Source organism: Pygocentrus nattereri, chromosome 14, assembly GCF_015220715.1.
Source record: "Pygocentrus nattereri isolate fPygNat1 chromosome 14, fPygNat1.pri, whole genome shotgun sequence".
Classification (NCBI taxonomy): Eukaryota; Metazoa; Chordata; class Actinopteri; order Characiformes; family Serrasalmidae; genus Pygocentrus; species Pygocentrus nattereri.
The window spans coordinates 29956762-29969936 of NC_051224.1; the positions used below are offsets into that span (position 1 = coordinate 29956762).

General features: G+C 38.3%; 1 protein-coding gene across 6 annotated transcripts in view; it reads right to left on the reverse strand.

Annotated features, from left to right (window-relative positions):
* slc2a9l2 (solute carrier family 2 member 9, like 2) overlaps nt 1-13175 on the reverse strand; it is a 321644-nt gene that overhangs the window by 210253 nt on the left and 98216 nt on the right. The gene's annotated exons all lie outside the window — the stretch shown is intronic.

Sequence of the window (13175 nt, forward strand, 5' to 3'; positions counted from 1 at the left end):
CGTTATCTATGCAGTGCTGAGTGGGAAAATGTTACGAACTTCTTTACTTTACTTTTTTCTTTATTCTGCACATCTATTAACAACAAAAATCTCAAGGTCATGTGCCATTATGATGATCTATGGCATTCACCTTTGGCTCATGCTTACGATCAAACCTTAGTATAATAACCAATTTCCACTTGGGTTCTTTTGTTTAAATGTCCCATATGTATTACATATATTAATATGTAATAATGTGTCCCAGATATATTATGTACTGTATATGTGAGTAGCTATTTGAAAGCATATTTTGCAGTCTGGGCAATGTGCAGGTGCCCCAGCTTTGACTGCTACACTACAAGCATTTCACTAGTCTTTCTTTCTTATTACGTCCATCTTTGGCTGACCCCTTGTTCACCTGTAGTCTCCATTGAGCAGAACATGAGCTTGGCCCCAGGCGGGATGATGGAATTTCATTCAATCATACCACAGCAGCTATCATGATGCAATCTGTAAGCTATCACAAATGATGACCCATGTGACAGCAAATCAAACACACGGGCATGACTGTCCGATATATGAACTGAACACTGAATTTAAAATATGACAAGAAGACAGAACTATATTCTCAACTTTGCAAGCAAAGTGTCAAAACACTTTAAACCTTTAAGTGTCAGTGTTATCAGCGATAACAGAAACTACTAAATTATTTCTAAGTTGTAGTTAATTTGGAAAAAGTGCAGATTTTAAATTCACATTTGTGCACCCAGTCTTGTTTTGCAAGTAAAAAAATCATTTTACCACATTTTTGGACATTATAACAAACAGAAAATGTCAGAAGTTCCGTTAAGAACCTGTTAAAACAGAATGTACATGGATTATGAATATAATATATTATGTAACTTCCTTGTATAACTGATTAAGAAATTGTGTGAACATATGTAAAACCATAGGTATAACCATAATCACTCTCAGCATCTAATGCTTATAAGACCACCACAGAGCAGGGTATTATTGGGTGGTGGATCATTCTCAGCACTGCAGTGACACTGAAGTGTATTTGTCAATGTATATCACATATACTGCTGTAAATCGCTGTCGGAACAAAACCTCGTATCTACAAAATGGTAACTTTACAGGACATGGAAAAAACATACTTTACTTTTAATGTAAGTAAATGGAAGCAGACATCTTTCCAAGTAACTTTGGGCCATTTCTTTTGATCCACTCATCAGGAAATTTACACACAATGTAAAAGACAACAGGCATTTTCAAATTATGACAAAAGCTGTAAAATGACAAAAATGGAGATACAAGGTTTTGTTCTAACAGCAGCAAAATGTATGGTCTGTATTTTAATATATGAAACATGCTTTATTTATTTATCCTTGATTTATTTATTTTTCTTAACTCTCTGACTGGGCATTTGATCTCTTCTCTCTTCTCTCTTTTTTACTGTGTTCTCTGCATGTACTTTGATTGCTCTTAGCATCTTCAACAGTTATTCCTCTGAACCTGAAGTGAACGTGGACTGCAGGTTGATGGTTTTGCTGTTTGTCTATTTGAGCCCAGCTGTGTTCTCTGAAGTAGTCTGCTCTTAGATGAGAGAAGTGTGTTCTCAACAGTGTTTGTGCTTCTGTTTTTTGTGTGTGTGTGTGTGTGTGTGTGTGTGTGTGTGTGTGTGTGTGTGTGTGTGTGTGTGTGTTTGTTTTTGAATGAGAAGATGTCTCTGCTGGTGTTTAGTGTGTAAAAGCAGTAGATTTCAGTCCTATCTCTCAGCACAGCAGCCCTGAACTGCTTAACACAGATATGCTTATACACACACACACACACACACGCACACACACACACACACACACACACACACACACACACACACACACACACACACACACACACACAAATTCGAATTTAACATGAAGAGACATCCATTGGAGTGACACACAGTACAGACTTAAAGATCCTCCTGACAGTCTCTCTCTCTCTCTCTCTCTCTCTCTCTATATATATATATATATATATATATATATATATATATATATATATATATATATATATACACACACATACATACATGTTCAAATGGATAAACTTTTTTTTTTTGGAACGTGTTGCAGGCATCAAATTCAAAATGAGTAAATATCTGCATAAAACAATAAAGTTTATCCGTTTGAACATTAAATATCTTGTCTTTGTAGTGTATTCAATTGAATATAGGTTGAAAAGGATTTGCAAATCATTGTATTCTGCTTTTATTTTATTTATGTTTTACACAATGTCTAAATATATATACCTCCCTGCTTTCTAACTTTCTAGATGCTTCTGCTACATAAATATGTGTTAATTATGTTTGTATAAATGTATGAGTGATTGGTCTCAGTCTCTAATATTGTATATTTACACTATATATTTTTGCTCCAGTTGGTATTTTAGAGCACAAGTGACCAGTTTCTGTTGCTATGCTGGACAAAATAATAATTATGGTATTATAATGCATGTTTTGGAACAATGTGTACTGCCTTCTAGAAGACATTTTTTCAGGGACAGCTATGATTCATTTAGCATTACAACACCAACCCACATGTTACAGCATGTTACATGGCTTCATAATCAGAGAGTGTTGTGCATTACGAAGTACACAGGGTTGGGATGTAATGGAATACAAGTATTGGGAATACATATTCAGAATACAGACATGTAGCATCTGTACTCAGTTCAGAATAGTTATTATTAACTATTTTAGATTCAGATAAACACATTTAGCAAACATGGTCTTTAGATGAATGAATTCTAAAGAAGACCTCAATTAACTGCTGAATTGTAAACACTGAGGTTCCTACTAAAGCCTGAGCAGACTGATAAATCAGTGTGATGAGTTAGTTATTCATCTCAGTGTTACTGAGCTCTGCTAAAGCCTGAGTGGACAGATTAATCAATGTGATGAGTTAGTTATTCATCTCAGTGTTACTGAGCTCTGCTAAAGCCTGAGTGGACAGATTAATCAATGTGATGAGTTAGTTATTCATCTTAGTGTTACTGAGCTCTGCTAAAGCCTGAGTACACTAATAAACCAATGTGATGAGTGAGTTATTAATCTCAGTGTTATTGAACTCTGCTAAAGCCAGAGTAGACTGATAAACCAACGTGATGAGTTAGTTATTAATCTCAGTGTTACTGAGCTCTGCTAAAGCCTGAGTGGACAGATTAATCAATGTGATGAGTTAGTTATTCATCTCAGTGTTACTGAGCTCTGCTAAAGCCTGAGTGGACAGATTAATCAATGTGATGAGTTAGTTATTCATCTCAGTGTTACTGAGCTCTGCTAAAGCCTGAGTGGACAGATTAATCAATGTGATGAGTTAGTTATTCATCTTAGTGTTACTGAGCTCTGCTAAAGCCTGAGTGGACAGATTAATCAATGTGATGAGTTAGTTATTCATCTTAGTGTTACTGAGCTCTGCTAAAGCCTGAGTACACTAATAAACCAATGTGATGAGTGAGTTATTAATCTCAGTGTTATTGAACTCTGCTAAAGCCAGAGTAGACTGATAAACCAACGTGATGAGTTAGTTATTAATCTCAGTGTTACTGAGCTCTGCTAAAGCCTGAGTGGAATGATTTATCAATGCATTGTTAATTATCTCATTAGTTAGTTAATCTCGTTGGTTAATTATCTCAGCATTACCAAGCTCATTAAGAAGCACTGTGTTGTTTTATAAGCCTGTTGCTTGTAGCATACAGTCAATAAATACATTGCTAAGCAGAAGAATTATTTATTGTGATTCTTATTTGTAGTATAAAATTCTTTATTGCACATGTATTTTTTTGTATATTGTCTCAAGTCATTTTATAAAATCTATAAGTAGCATTAGGCTGTGCATTATAGTGATTTTAGCACTGTTAAAGGAATTTTACTCTGCTTTTGCTTTGTGCCTATACTGTTCAACTGTGGAAGAATCCGTCTCATGGGGCTTATTACTTCTTTTTAAACTGGAAACTCAGTATTACTCAGAGGCTCTGAACAAAGTGTGATACAATTTCTCATTAGGTTGACTGGGATTTTGCATCTGAAGGCAGCTACAAAGACTTTGGGCTGGACTATTTACTGAATTATTTATTATCATTTTGATGTATTTTTTTTCCATTTGCTTCAACTACACCAGTAGTTGTCTACAAGCATTCTTACAAATGACTCATCTTACTGTTATTGTAGTACATAATTGGAAATCAGATCAGCTAAAGTCAAAGAAGCTTTTTGTAACACAACCTGTTAAGTTACAGAGCTGCTACAGTGTATATATGTTTATTGTACACCAGTCTATCGATCAGTTAACACATATACACACACACACACACACACACACACACGCACACACACATGCTCACACACACACACACTGAAGTGAATTCACTGGTCAGGTCCTCCCTGTGTTGGTGTGTATTAATGGAAATGGCTGGAGGCTTTAAATCTCTCTTGATTGTTTATTTTGCTCCTAGACCTTTCATGGCTGAATGATACACAGCACCAGACAAGAGGTCACACAGCTAAATCAGACTGATAAAACGTGAGTGCTCTCTCTCTCTCTCTCTCTCTCTCTCATTTTCTCTCTGTCTCTTTCTCTCTCTTCCATCATCATGCTCTCTCTACCTTTACTTTTTTACCATCTTCTTTCTCTCTCTGTCTCTCTCTTTACCTTTTTACCATCATCTCTTCCTCAGCTGCTTTATCTTCTCTGTCTTTATACCTCTTTACTATCATCTCTCTCTCCCACTCCTGCTCTCCCTCTCCCTATCACCTCTTTTTCTCTCTCTATTTTCCATCATTACTTTCTCTGCTTCTTTATCCTCCTCCTCCACATCATCATCATCTGTCTCTCCCTCTGTCTTTCATTCTCTCTACTTACCTTTATTATAATCATCATTATCTCCCTCTTTCTTTCGCTCTTTCTCTCTTTCTCACTGCTTGTGCATTCTCTATCTATCTCTCTCTCTGCCATCATGTCGCTATCTCTCTCTCTCCACCTCTTTACAAACATCTCTCTATCTCTACCTGCATACCATCAACTCAGTCTCTCTCCACCTCTACTATCTTTCTCTCTGTTTCCTAGACATCTCTTTACCATTGTCTATGTCTGTCTCTCTCACTCTCTACCTCTTTACTATCATCTCTCTCTCCTTCAACCTCTTTATTTTCTCTCTCTCTCACTTTCTATACCTCTTTAACATCATCTCTCTCACTCCCACCTCCCCTTTATCTTTTTCTCCTTCTCTCTACATTTTTACCATCATTACTCCCCCTATTTCTTTATCATCTCACTCACTCTCTCTAAACCTACCTACCTACTTACTGTCATCATCATGATCATTATCACATCTCTCTACCTCTTTATCATCTCACTTTCATCTCTTTCTCCATGTGTTTACAATCATCTCTCTCCACCTCTTTAGTATCATGACTTTCTCTCTACCTGTTTACCATCCTCAGTCTCTCAATTCAATTCAATTCAATTCAGTTCAATTCAATGTGCTTTACTGGCATGACAAATAATGCTACACTTGTATTGCCCAAGCTTGCCAGAGATTTTTAAACAGAAAATCGATTTGAGTGATGAACATATTAGAGTCTAGGAATGTAAAAAAAAAAAAAGTAAAGAACTTTTTGTGGATCAGGAAGTGCAGCTCTGTCTCTGTTTTATTCTGTTCACACTGCTGGCATGTTCTCTTTTCCTTAGGCAGCCAGGATCTCCTGTGCCTACCGGTCTCGACAGCCAGACTGTGCTGACTGAGCCTTACCTCGTCAGGGTGGTCTTCAGTTTCAGATCAGTCACTGTACTCGGGTACTCTGCCACAGTGTACTGTCTTTTTAGGACCAGATAGCATTGTATTGTACTTTGTGATTCAGTTTGAGTCTCTGTATTTTTCTCTCAGATGTTCTGTGATTTGGTTAATTCTGAACAGATCGGTTGTTTTTCTGGTCCTGAGTCTTTTGAGTGTTAGTGTGTGTTAGTCTCTGTGAGTGTAGTTTGTGGTTCAGGACCAGCTGAGTGAGGAGACTGTTGTCTTTGCTCAACTCCTGGTACTGCAGAGCTGTATAATGACATGAGTGGGGGTTGCTATTTTTTAGGTGCATCCACAATTTGATTGCCCTTTATTGTATTATTATAATTAATGGGTATTGACAAAATCCTGCTCTGCATTCATTATTGGTGGTATTTCTGTATAGTTGTAAAATATTTTTACAAAATTCTGCATGCAGAGTCTCAATTTTGTCCCAGGATGTTTGTCCCATTTACCAAATTCTGATTGGAATTTCTACAAAAAATTGACATTTTATGGCAAAAAAAGCCCTGCAAGCTTTTTCTCTCAGTTTAAATCACTGCCTGATAAAAAAATTCCCTGAAGAACTTTTTTTATGCTTAAATACTTATAGTTTGAGGAGTGACTAATTTGATTTGTGCCTAAACTACATGTTTGTTGTTTTTCCTGAGATCTTGATCCTGAAATACCTTTATATTTGTCTTTTTCAGGGCCCAGGCCAGTACTGCTTCAGCAAGTCCAGGTTCTGCTGTAGGCCCTGCTCTGTGAGGGAAAGCAGAACCAGGTCACCTGCATAGAGCAGGAATTTAATCTCCAAATCATGTAGGGTGAGACTGGGAGCTGTGGACTCCTCTAATATCTTTGTCTATTCTTTAATCTAAATATTAAATAGCGTGGGCTTAAACAACAGCCCTGTCTCACTTTGCATTCCTGGAGGATGGATTTTGTTTGTTTACTGCCAAATTTTATGCCACATGTATTTTTCCTATATAGATTGATTTAATTAGATCATATGTTTTACCCCCTACACCACTTTCAATAAGTTTGTAGAATAATCCTTGTTGTCAAATAGAACCAAAAGCCTTTTTGAAATCAATAAAACATGCACAAACGTATCAATTAGGGTGTGCAGGGTGTAAATATGATCGGTGGTACAATTATTTGGTAAAAATCCAATTTGACTTGCTCCAAGTTTAAAAATCTAGATTTCAGGGAAGTAACCTAACAAAACTCCTGTGTCTGATCCACTCACACCAGCATAACACACACTAAAACACCACCACTACATCCTGACCACTGAAGAACATGGAAAAAGGGGACTAACAAAGAAACAGATGGACTACAGTCTGTAGTTGTAAAGCTACAAAGTGCACCTGTACAGTAAGGAGAGCTGATAAAATGGATAATGAGAGTAGAAACAAGGATGTGGTCATAATGTTGTGCCTGATCAGTGTATATATTTTTTTTTTTGTTAATTCTAGAGGTTCCAACAAATGTGACACAACTGTTTTGGAGAAAAATGAGAATTAATTGAAATGGTGTAATGGGAGGTTACATTTAAAGCTAGTGAAACCACATACCTTTTTTTCCTCTTTTGAGGAAATCCGGTCTGAAACACTGCATCACTTTGCTAAAACATCTGGTCTGAAACATCTGGGTGAGTGTAATGAAACATCTGGTCTGAAGCATTTGACTGAATGTACTGTTGAAATGTGCGCTAATGTTGAGGCATTAAATGCGGTCCATGCCTGCTGCACTGATGTTCAGTGAAACTTTGAAATGAAATCAGATCAGACTTTAGCAGCAAAGTCATCAACATGTACAGCCAATGACGGGTGAGATGTTAACAGAGTAGTCTGAGTGATATTCATGACCTTCATATAGTTAAGCACACAACAGGGAATGTCTACTGTTGGTGTTTTTAATTTTTCCAAACCAGGTAAGACAGCAACACAAGCATGCAATCATAAACAAACAAATAAATAAATGCATCTTTTCCTTGCCCCAAATGTAGACAAAAAGATATAATTAAATTTTTAATATTGTACTCGTAGCTACAAAAAAAATAACCCTACAGTATTTAATGTAGGGTTGGCACCACACCTTCAGGGCTGGCACCACACCTTCAAAAGTTCTTCTTCTATAAGTATATTATTGAGTAAAGGATCTAAATTTTATTCAGTTACATTTTATTTATTCATATTTAAATACTAATTCCCTTTTTGTGTTTAAGCTCAGTATGTTTTGATTGTGGCCGTATTTGTACTGCTTTGTGATTGGTTACACCTCTGGCTTTGGATTGTTGTATTTTAGACCAAAATAATCCCAAAAAGAGAAGAACTGAGCTGCACAATTTTCAGTTCCTGTGCTGATAAATGCTGGATATACAGATGTTTCATTACAGTACTCAGTACTCAAGTAGATTTTTGGCCTGCTGTATTTCAACTCAATATAAATTTAATCCATCAGATCGCTCCAGTATCGTGAAAAGTGGTGGGTCAAATGTTCACTCACCACCATGGTTCCAGCAGTTCTGACCCTTTTATAAATGTAATTTCCAGTTCAAAGTATTAATTTTAAACATAAGTTTAAAAAATCTGAGCAACTAAATGTAATACATTTTCTTGTTTAATATTATTACATTATTTTAAGGAAACCTTTCTTTTGGCTTTATTACAGTTTCCTTGCTTCAGTTTTTCCAAGAAAAACTTTTGGGAGCCTTGCTTTCAGTTTTTCCTTCTTTCAGTTTTCAATTTATCTTAAAAATTCAGTCTTGGAAGTTGGTCACATTTTCTGCCTCTCTGCATTTTCTACCTGCATTGGCCTCTTGCCATTATTGTACAACCCCAATTCCAGTAAAACAGAATTGTTTGTAAATAAAAACAGAATATGATGATTTGCAAATCTTTTTCAACTTATATTTAATTGAATACACTACAAAGGCAAGATATTTAATGTTCAAACAGATAAACTTTATTGTTTTTTGGAAATATTCACACATTTTGAATTTGATGCTTGCAACACATTCCAAAGAAGTTGGGACAGGTGCAACAAAAGACTGGGAAAGTTGAGGAATGCTCAAAAAACACCTGGTTGGAACATTCCACAGGTGAACAGGTTAATTGGAAACAGGTGAGTGTCATGATTGGGTATAAAGGGAGCATCCCTGAAAGGCTCAGTTGTTCACAAGCAAGGACGGGGTGAGGTTCACCACTTTGTGAACAACTGCATGAGCAAATAGTCCAACAGTTTAAGGACATGTTTCTCAACGTACAATTGCAAGGAATTTAGGGATTTCATCATCTACAGTCCACAATATCATCAAAAGATTCAGAGAATCTGGAGAAATCTCGGCAAGTAAGCAGCAAGGCAGAAAACCAACATTGAATACCTGTGACCTTCGATCCCTCAGGCAGCACTGCATTAAAAAACATCAACATCCTGTAATGGATATTCCCACATGGGCTCAGGAACACTTCAGAAAACCATTGTCAGTGAACACAGTTCGTCACTCCATCTACAAGTGCAAGTTAAAACTCTGCCATGCAAAGCAAAAGCCATATATCAACAACACCCAGAAACACCGCCGGCTTCTCTGGGCCCGAGCTCATCTGAGATGGACTGATGCAAAGTGGAAAAGTGTCCTGTGGTCTGACGAGTCAACATTTCAAATTATTTTTGGAAATCATGGACATCGTGTCCTCCGGGCCGGAAAAGGACTGTCCGGATTGTTACCAGCGCAAAGTTCAAAAGCCAGCATCTCTGATGGTATGGGGGTGTGTTAGTGCCCATGGCATGAGTAACTTGCATAAACATATGCTGCCATCCAAGCAACGTCTTTTTCAGGGACGTCCTGTTTATTTCAGCAAGACAATGCCAAGCCACATTCTGCATGTGTTACAACAGCATGGCTTCCTAGTAAAAGAGTGCGGGTACTAGACTGGCATGCCTGCAGTCCAGACCTGTCTCCCATTGAAAAGGTGTGGCGCATTATGAAGTGCAAAATATGACAACGGAGACCCCAGACTGTTGAACAACTGAAGTTGTACATCAAGCAAGAATGGGAAAGAATTCCACCTACAAAGCTTCAACAATTAGTGTCCTCAGTTCCCAAATGCTTACTGAGTGCTGTTAAAAGGAAAGGTGATGTAACACAGTGGTAAACATGCCCCTGTCCCAACTTCTTTGGAACGTGTTGCAGGCATCAAATTCAAAATGAGTGAATATTTGTAAAAAACAATAAAGTTTATCAGTTTGAACATTAAATATCTTGTCTTTGTAGTGTATTCAATTGAATATAGGTTGAAAAGGATTTGCATATCATCGTATTTTGTTTTTATTTATGTTTTACACAATGTCCCAACTACATTGGAATTGGGGTTGTAGATCTGGCTCAAAAAGTCTTTTAAATGCTACCCTCTGTTACTTCCAACAATCTCACATTTAGACTCATCACTCCACAAAACCTTATTTCACTTCTCAGATGTTTAGTTTCTGTGTTCTAGTGCACATTTTCTTGCTTTTTGCCTATTTCCTTTTCTCAGTAAGGGCCTCTTGACAGCTGCACATTTCTTCAGACACATAGTGCTGAATTGTCTACTCACAGTGGAAGGATGGACAGAAACACCAGTGGATTTTTTTTTCAGATCTGAAAAGCAAAAGAGGAGCTTTATTTTCTTATCTCAAAGATCCAGCAGTACAGATATTGCCAACTGCTGTCGGAAGAAAAACTTGTATCTCTATTTTTGTCGTTTTTCAGTTTTTGACATAATTTGAAAACACCTGTTGTCATCATGTGTAAATTTCATGAAGAATGGACCAAAAGAAATGGCCCAAAATGGCTTGGGAAAACATCTGGTTCCACTGACTTACAGTGTTCGGGTCTGACCGACTTACAACTTAGAACACTCAAAAATATTGTGTTTTACATCTGATTGCCTCAAGGCCTTATGATATCCTCCACACTATGCACTTAAACATATAAAAGTGATGATCACCTCTTTCATTGAATTTTCAGTGTTTAATCAACCTTGTTATACCTGTGGTGTTCCCGGTCAAAAGTGACTGCCATAGGAAATGAATGGGTATCCAGACTATATTCATCCATCAGACAGAAAACATCCTCATACACACCACTCCAACTCACTTACTCACTCACTCACTCACTCACTCACTCACTCACTCACTCACTCACTCATACACACACACACACACACACACACAATCTCTTTCCCATGCTTTTGTGCCTATCCCCCGCTTGAACCACATCTTCCAGACTAATCAATGTATCATCTTCACACAGACCCCACATATATGGATTGATTTTTGCCTTTCACTCCTTTTACTCTGAGCACAATGAGTAGGTGACTGACCAAGTGGTTATCTGTCAAAGAGGTTCTGGTCCAGGTTTTTCGACATGATGAAGAAAGTACTGAAATCGAACCAGAGATAGAGGAGGATGTCTTGGAAGTGGAAGACAACACCGATTTACTTTGAGGAGACTGAACAGTCAACAGATGGATAGGGAGAGGCATCTGAAGAACAGGCGCCTGAGGAGGGATTCCAGTCCAAGAGTGCACACTTGCTCTGGTCTTCATCCCCCAAGGACAGAGAAAGTAGAGTGAGAGTGGAAAACATCATAAAGATGACGCCAGGGCCAACATGGTATGCACATCAAGTCCAGCTTCCAACTCTTTTTACCAGAGTCCAATTATACTGGAGATGACAAACCTGGAGGGGAAGCGTGTGTTTGGGGACACCTGTAGAGAAATCGACCTGGTAGACCTCCAAGCCTACATAGGTGTGTTGATTTTAGCAGGAGTATATCAACAATGAGACTACAAAAACTCTTTGGGATGCAAAGTCTGGCAGGTCTATATTCTGGGCAACTATGTCCTTACAACAGTTTCATGTCCTTTCAAGAGTTATTCAATTTGATAACAGAGATACACGACTCTGGCGAAATGACAAACTGGCTGCCATCAGGAATATTCGGGACAGGTGGGTGGAGCCTACCACTTATGTACAATCCAGGCCCTGAGGTGACAGTTGATGAGCACCTGGTTCCTTTCAGAGGTCGCTGTTCCTTCAAGGTGTAGATTACAAGGAAACCATGGAAATAAGGAATAAAGATCTGGGCAGCCTGTAACGCCAGGAGCAGCTATGCCTGGAATATGCAGGTATACATGGGGAAACCCAGTACTGGAAGGGCTGAAAAAAACCAGGGCATGCATGTTGTGCTTCACATGACAACCGGTCTCTAAGGGCATAATATCACATGTGACAACTTCTTCATATCATATGCTCTTGGTCAGGAGCTGCTGAAAAGAAAGCTCACCATGGTAGGGACAGTGAGGAAGAACAAGCCTGAACTTCCCCCTGCATTGGTATCGACCAGAGGAAGAGAGGCACTCTCATCAAAATTTGCTTTCACTGACACACACACTCTTGTGTCATATGTTCCCAAGAAGAATAGAAATGTCATCCTGATGAGCACACTACACAAAGACACCACTGTCAGCACCAGAGAGGACAGGAAACCCCTTATGATCCAGGACTACAGCAAGAACAAACGAGGCATTGACTGCCTTAATAAGGTAATGTAAAGTTTCATCCATCATGCATTTTATTGTTATTTATGTGAATCATAGCATTTTGTGCATGACAGATTCAATATTGTTCCCAATCTCTTATTTATTGTTCCTTTTATTGCAGCTTATTGGTACATACACCTGCAAGGGAATGACAACACGCAGGCCTGTACTGCCGTTCCACAACATCCTTGATGTATCTGCTCTCAACGCATATGTGGTGTGGACAGCCATCGACCCAACCTGGAATCAGGGGAAGAGTTTCAAGAGGAGACTTTACCTAGCAGAGCTGGGAAAAGCTTTGACTCCTCTTATTCAACGGCGCCAGCAAATTCCCCGCACACCAGCCTCTGCCAGTTTAGTTAGGAGTGTGCAAGCCCCAGCCCCAGTCGCTGCCCTGGCTGCTCTCCCCCAACAAGGACATGGGCAGAAAAGGAAGTGCTGTGAGCTCTGTGCTCCTACAGACAACAAAACAAGCCTGAGATGCTGTAAATGTGATGCCTATGTTTGCAAGGCCCACTCTGACCTGAGTGTCACATGCCACTCATGTGCATGAATTCACATGCACACACACACACACACACACATACACACACACACGACTTCATGTTGAGTTTGTGTCTTTGGTTTTAAATTTATTTTTTACATTACATGTTCATTTTGTAATGCATGTTCAGTGCCTATTTGTATTTTCACTGCAGTTATTTTATGTCTAATTCTATAAATTCAGGTTAAACACTACTTTGAGACATTGTTCACAGCTAAAGAATGCTGAATAAAAATATAGTG